Below are 6,404 nucleotides of genomic sequence, written 5' to 3' on the forward strand. Positions count from 1 at the left end.
TATGAAAAAAAATGGTATTAGATGATAGTCAAACATAAGCAAATAGAACTGTTTTCTCTTTCTGGCACATGCGAAGGTGTGATTTATAGTGGCAGTCTGTGTACACTTTTATTTCCTTCAAAAGTTTAAGAGTATTTTGTTTTTCTCTATTGTTTGAAGAGGATAATTAGCAGTAGATGGAAGGATGAAAATCAAACAGGTCTCTATGCTTAAACATATAAAAACTAAGGCAATGAAAAAGGTTCATTTGTTAACTTGTTTTTTAAATACTTTTAGACACAACAGCTTGGTAATGGTAAAACACAAACAGATTTGACAATTTCATGATTGAGTCAAACAAATTCTAGTTCTCACGAAGTAAATCGCAAAAGAGGAACAAAAGTGGTTAAATGGCACAACATATGTAGTTCTAAGCTAAAGCATTTTAAAAACAATAAATGTGTGTGTCCACAATTAAAGGCNAAGAATGGTAGTAACTTACAAGTACTAGATGTCTAGACTTCAACATTCAACTAAAACAAAGGAGAAAAGAAGGTCTTTTATTTCTTAGCATAGAGTGTTACCTTAACTTTCCAACATAAGCATTGCTTCCTTGCGATAAATCATCAGCATCGAGTGAAATTATATATTAAGTATGGGTACCGCACCTATATCTCCTAGCTGCTAGTAGAAACTTCCCTTTATTTGTGAATGCTGGCAATAGGTAGGGGAGAAACGAGAAACAAAAACAAGCATAAATCTCAGGCACGTCAAATAATACTCATACACTAGTGGCTAAAATCAACTACTATACAAAATACATTGATTTATTACAACACTTAAAAAATCATAATATTATTAGTTTCCTAGCGTTTCAAAAAGTCTCAGATTATTCAACCAATTGAAGTTTCCAAATTTCAGCTCCAACATACACTATTTTACAGTCAACAACGTAGGTACCATTTATTGGACAATATATTCTATTTAGTTTCACCCCAGAAATGATCCAACAAGAGATTGTCCATTATATTACATGTTGTGTGAGGTTAAAAGAAAAAGCAAAGCAATAACACAAATGCACAAGATCCTNTGTATTCNTATCGCTTCAAACAAACTTTTGATAAAATACTCTTCATTGAGTCAATAACACAAACACATGGGCTACGTACTTCAGACTAAATGCACAAGATAACCAAACCAGTAATTCCAGCACCATTCTATCAAAAAAGCAATTGAACCCACCCCACAGTCACAAAATGCGTAGACAAAACAATGCACCAATACTTAGTGTGTCTCAACCAGCACACCAAATAAAGAGTTGTCTTGTCGTAGCTACTTTAGCTGGACTGGATCTAGTTCCTCTTCGCTACTTCAGCTGGATCTAGCTCCTCTTCACTACTTCAGGTGGAACATAGTGTATAAGAATAAAAAAGAGAAAGAAAGAATGTATAAGAATGCAAAATCAGATAATAGAAGAGAAAAGTGTTAATTTTGTCTTTGGAATTCAACTTTCAGAGAGGAGAAAGGTCACCATTTAGGATTTCGCAAGTTAGGGTTTGAAGAACGACAGAGGCAGATTATGCGAACACAGTGTAAAAGTAAGAAAACTTATCGGGGTACAATTGTAACTTCAGTTCTCAAACGGGTAGCGGATACCCGCGGGTACGGATAGGGTGATACCCGAACCCGACCCGTCAACAAGCGGGTTTTAAAATACCCGCTACCCGCTACCCGCGGGTACTAAATACCTATAACGGATTTTATCCGCGGGTATCCGCGGGTACGGATTTTTCTGCCATCCCTAGTAATATTCGTATATAATTTACATACGGAAAAATTCATATGTAACTTTATAGTTTTATAAAAAAAATTATAGAAAAATTCGTACGTAGACCTAAATTAAAAAAGCTAACTTGAAAGTTGCACACTTTATTATTTCTTTGTAATGCTAATTTATGATTAGTAACGTCATATTAATATCAGTGATAACATATAACACTCTACCTAATTATCTCAAAAGAAGGGAAGTAGAAGCTTTAGACAAAAATGAAGAAAGAATTTAAAAATATATTTTGATCCTTTATACAAATGAAGAATAGTATACAATACAATTAATTAAATGATAATAAATACAAAGAAATTTATGAACAGTGACCTAAAATTATAAAAAGAAACATAGAAACTAACATGATTGGAAAAAGTTCAAGCTCTTCTATGGATGCCAACTTTTCCTGAAAACAATCACAAGTATGTTAGGTTAATGAACCTAATACAAATGCTTCTCAGCAAGCTGAAAAACAAGACTAAACTTTTCTATTAGGCTAGTTGAACACAACAATATACACTGTCTTCCTCTTATTTGACTTTGATAAAAGAAGTTATTAACACATAACTTGTTTACAAATAACTATAGTGGGAAAATTGAACACTAAAAATACTAAAAAGTTTATCCATTACAAGTGATAATTAGTCAATAGGAAAAAGAAAAAAAAAAATCCAAAAACAACATAAATTACCAAGGATATTACATGCCACATATAATGTCAAGCCCAACAAGAAAGCAAATAAGCAAGCACTTATGAATATTTGAAAATGTAATAATTTAAATTCACTATGAAGATAAGATTTTTCACAATATTCTGAAAAAGAATGCAGTTAAGACCTTAGGTTCTTAAGTTCCTGAAATAGTTTTCAAAACAAAGACAAAAAGTAAAAAAGAGAGGCTAGAAAGAGAGACATACAGAGAACATAAAATATACCATTTTGGGCTTATCATTCAAAATAAAAAAGTAAAATGCCATGTGGTAATAAAAAAGAGCTCTATATTTCTTTTATGCTAATAAAATCATGTGAAAGGATCCATCTTCAAAGAATTAATCTCATCAATAAAATAAAAGTAAAAGGCAAAATTTATCGCATATATAATATGAATGAGGAATAGTTGTTGATTGGAATTTGAAAGCGTAACTATGAACATCAATGCTAACGACAATTTTATAATGAAAAACTATTTGAAGGAAAGTCATTGATAGGTTCATGCATTGTAGTGATCTTAATTAAAATATCACCATACTTACAAAAAACTATGGAATAAAATGTAAATTTAATCATTATTTTTTCAGAACATAAATAACATAAAATACTATATTAATTTCAAGATATGTACTCAAATTCACCATGAATTATGTGTACACTCAAATTATTAAAATATTTTACTCATCATGCCTTTTTAGAAATGATTTGGGTAATTGATGTGATATGAATACAAAACCAAATGAAGTACACGTAACATGCAAGAGAGAATCCAATCAAGTACTTATCAGAGCTTGTAAAATGCACTTGATTACCTTGGTTTCAGAGCTTGTAAAATGTACTCAGAAGCATTCGGAGGCAGGGTATGAAGCAACTTGTATAGGCCACCCCTAATTCCAAAAGAAATAATTAGGAACAGAAAGTTTAATATGAATAATGCAAGAAGCAACACTGACAATTGCCTACATAAACTAAACATCATAAAACTATAAACTATATAACTCATTTGAACACAATTCAATACTATTATATTTGAAAATACTGCAATTTGAACTACAATTATTGATTGGAAAAACAAAAAGATTGAGATACCTTCGAAAGATGATGGCAGAGTATGGTAAGTGAGGAAGCATACTTCCAATTCCTTTTCATTGTTTCGGCTTCGGACAATATAAATTGGGTACCTATTCAATGATGAAAATTCAGTATAACATCTATGTAGTATGGATATTAACAGAGGCTAATAATTTGATAGAAAGTAACATAAACAAGATAAGATGAACTTTGCCATGAGATCAACCACATTATGACACGACATAATTCAATTCAGTTAAATACCAAATCTTTAGAGATAGCAACAAACTATGCTCACCAAGAAACAACCGTCCAACTTGTTGGGGAAAGATCCACACTCTTCAATGTCAGAAATTGAAGGATGGGTTTGAGCTAACTCATCAACCTGAAACACAAAAACCAAAAACAATGTAACAGGTTATTGTAGTGACATACAAATCCAAAGTTATACATATTTAATTTTGTGAATTTTATACTGCACATATTATACATATTTGAATGTTGTCCTGAAGAACCAGATGATGATATAACGTGGTAGATGAATGATATGAAGGTGTTTTCACACGTGATGTAGCTAACCTGGGAGCTGAAACGGATAAAAACACGTTATTATACGCAGGGGACACATTTCTCCACTCTTAGTTCAATAGCAGTAGAAAAATGGGTCTTGCATTAAATTAGATAAAGACCGAGGCTTTGATATCTATGTAAACATCATATTCATACTTGTATGTAAATAGACAAATATTGATTGATAAAATGCATATACATGTTCACTCTGTTACAAGGCTTTCATAATTGGAATAGAAAAACATCAACTAGAAACATCAAAGAGCCCTAGTAAAACATCAATAACATTCAAAATATTTCTATCATACATAGTGATATAAGTACAAATAGATTTGGAGGTGAGGAATTAAATATCAATTCTATAGTTGATGAAGTCAGTAACTCATCAAATTATGTTTAAATAGGTAGAGTGGAATAAAATTCTGTCAGATTATAAACCTTACAAAATCCAATAAAGTCAAAAGTTGGCATGTAAACTTCAAAGCATATAACTACACAATCCAATCAATTTCAGATTTTCTAACACTGCTAGCTTAAGGTTAGGTACACTAAAGTAAACTTAGTTTTCTAATAAACTATCATTTTGATTGTTTAATACAAAAGGTTCTAATTTTTTTTGTACTAATGCTATAACAAATTAATGGCTTTATTGTCAAAATAAGGGGTGAGACTGGAAACAAGTAGAAAAGAAGAAGCTAGAGACAACTCTAAAGGCTTTAAGATTGCCAAGAAATCCCGTAGTTATTGTCAAGAACAAAATGAAGTAACGAAAGGATAATACTATTATACTAGACATATAGAAAAATGATTATCTAAGATAGAAAATAGAAAGTAATCACCCTTACTTTTTATACTAGTAATATAGTATTAGTCTCTTAATTCTTGATATTCTTGATAATCTAGATGTGCGTCATTTTAGAGTATTTTAAAGTCTTCTGATATACCTTTTCCAACCTACAATGCCAAAGTGGCGGCTCATTTAACTAGGGGAATGGGTTGAAAGATAGAGAAAGATAGAGACAATGAGGTTGAAATACAAAAGACACTATCATTACTCCAAATTAGTTTCAGTCACCGATCCATCAAAAATGCCTAACAGGACCGTCTCTTGCCATGCTCTGCANCAAATAAACATTACAAGCACTATAGAAAACAATAAAACAAATATAAATTGAGAATTACAAATACCTAATCGACAGTAGAAAAGGTATAGTGAAAAAGGTACAAATACCTAAATCAAGTGGAGAGGAAGGGTCATGTACAGTTGGTGTTGGTGGAAGTAAAAGCCGCCACCGTGACCTAGAGAAGAAGACATGTCTGTTAACGGGGAGAACCAGCGATGGCCATGGGGTTCGCGCTCGAGAGGAGGAAGAGCATGGCGACGATGGCGGCGATTCCGACTTCGACCAACCATCTTGGGGTTTGGGTTCATTCTTCGGTTGGCGTGTTGAGGGAATGAGAAGAGAATCGTGCACATTTGTTTCTCATCGGCGACGCCTCAGGTAGGGATTGGTGTTACTATCGACGATGTTAACCAATCGTGGAAGGTCCAAGAATGGGGAAAAGGTGGGGTTTCGCGGGTTGGGAGAAATGAGAAGAAAGGTAGTTCGCGACATTGATTAATGTCGGTGACATTACGGTAGTGACCGATGCCGGAGGTGACTTTAGTCAGCTGGGAAAGGTGCGGTGATGCCAAGGAAGCTGATGACGACAAGGGTTTAGAAGAAGGAAAAAAGGTCTTTGTCATTTTTTGAAAGAGAGGAGGGAAGAAGGGTCTTGGTCATTTTCGAAAGAGTGAAACAGATGTTAGGGTTTGAAAATTCTCAAAGCAAATAACTTTTACTTTTTTTTAAATAATTAATTATTTTAAAATCTGTATGTAATATTTTTATTTAAAAGGAACCCACTTACATACGAATTTTATATACAAAAATTCCGTATATAAATTTAGGTTTAATAACCAATTTAGTCCCCACTTTGGTTGAAAAATCTCAATTTAGTCCCTCGTTATAAAAGTGTTTATATTAGTCCTAACTTTTAACATAGTGGGTCAGATTGGTCTCTTTTGTTAAATATAAGTTAACGAAATTAATGGATGATGATGTGACACAGCTTAAAGCTGATGTGTTAGATTGATCCCTCGTTAGCTTTAAGTTGTGTCACATCATCATCCATTAATTTCGTTAACTTATATTTAACAGAAGGGACCAATCTGACCCACTATTTTAAAAGTTAGGACTAATTTAAAA

General features: G+C 32.7%; 1 long non-coding RNA gene across 2 annotated transcripts; it reads right to left on the bottom strand.

Annotated features, from left to right (window-relative positions):
- Nucleotides 1-2,043: 2,043 nt before the first annotated feature.
- LOC106758981 lies at nt 2,044-5,944 on the bottom strand. 2 transcript variants are annotated; one of them, XR_001375582.2, is made up of 6 exons: nt 5,387-5,944; nt 4,076-4,171; nt 3,884-3,970; nt 3,604-3,695; nt 3,327-3,401; nt 2,044-2,210 (listed from the first exon to the last, which is right to left on the bottom strand). It is a non-coding gene; the product is annotated as an uncharacterized LOC106758981 (long non-coding RNA). The 2 variants fall into 2 exon arrangements; XR_002667484.1 differs by lacking the exons at nt 2,044-2,210; nt 3,327-3,401; nt 3,604-3,695; nt 3,884-3,970; nt 4,076-4,171 and adding an exon at nt 5,221-5,273 and having other exon boundaries at nt 5,387-5,916.
- Between the last annotated feature and the right edge of the window lie 460 nt (nt 5,945-6,404).

The sequence above is a fragment of the Vigna radiata genome, chromosome 4 (assembly GCF_000741045.1).
Source record: "Vigna radiata var. radiata cultivar VC1973A chromosome 4, Vradiata_ver6, whole genome shotgun sequence".
Lineage (NCBI taxonomy): Eukaryota > Viridiplantae > Streptophyta > Magnoliopsida > Fabales > Fabaceae > Vigna > Vigna radiata.